A 995-nucleotide genomic window follows, 5' to 3' on the forward strand; every position below is an offset into this window, starting at 1 on the left:
TTATTAAATTATACATATGTCTGAGTTATACAGGCACCAGACTCATTTAAACCTCAGATGTCTTATTAATATATAGTTGATTTTAAAGGAATGCAGAGGAGACAAACTGAGAAGGGCAAATAAATGTTAAAAAAATGAGGAAACTACTTCATCTAATGGTCCTGTTAATTGCACACTCAGAATTATTATGTGGACATTTTCTAATTCTTTAAGAGAAAATTTTGTTCACTCTAGGCTGGACATCAATGTTACTAAATATGAAAATTAACCTTTTTTAATGAATTCATGCAAAAAATCATTCTTCATTCTAAAGAATGAACGTACCTAGAAACATTTTAACTGACACATAAGATAAAATTTCTATTGCAAAGAGGTTGAGCATTTTGTAAAGAGCCGCTTCTGCGCTGCCCTTGAATCCACTATGGATTAAGCAGAAAAGGACACAATAAGCCTTGACCAGTTGTGACAGCTTATTACTTACCAGCTCATGTAGCAAAATCACATGGTTTCAGTTCCCTAAACTCCCTAGTAGGACAATGAAGAAGAGAAGAAATATTAGCCCTGTTATGGGGACATCAATTCCATGTTGATGCATGGCAACCTCCTGCAAGAGAAAAGTCTCACCAAGTTAACGAGAGTAGGGGACAAAAGCCTCTGTGGCTGCTCCAAAATGATGTCCTGTGTTTTCTGGAAGGACATATTCTTCCACAACACCAAGGCCAGACTGCTGCTGGAGTCATGCAAAGGCACTAGGTGGGGCTCTTCCTCTATAGGCACAACCCAGAGGCTGCTTAAATGGGAATGCCAATCTCATAATATAATCATTGATTTGTTTAATAGCTTCAGAGATGTGGAAAGAATGAAACAAGGAGAGAAACTCAAGGAGAAATTCTATTAAATGAAGATGCTATCACACATGCACGACAAACCGCCACATTTGTCAAAGCAAGGAATTACTTGTTCTTTTATGGATTTGACAATAGTTTATCAGAGAA

At 37.0% G+C, this 995-nt stretch overlaps 1 pseudogene; it reads right to left on the reverse strand.

Annotated features, from left to right (window-relative positions):
* LOC114632248 overlaps window positions 1-489 on the reverse strand; it is a 107,686-nt pseudogene extending 107,197 nt beyond the window's left edge.
* Window positions 490-995: the final 506 nt, after the last annotated feature.

Source organism: Grammomys surdaster, unplaced genomic scaffold, assembly GCF_004785775.1.
Source record: "Grammomys surdaster isolate TR1022 unplaced genomic scaffold, NIH_TR_1.0 372, whole genome shotgun sequence".
Lineage (NCBI taxonomy): Eukaryota > Metazoa > Chordata > Mammalia > Rodentia > Muridae > Grammomys > Grammomys surdaster.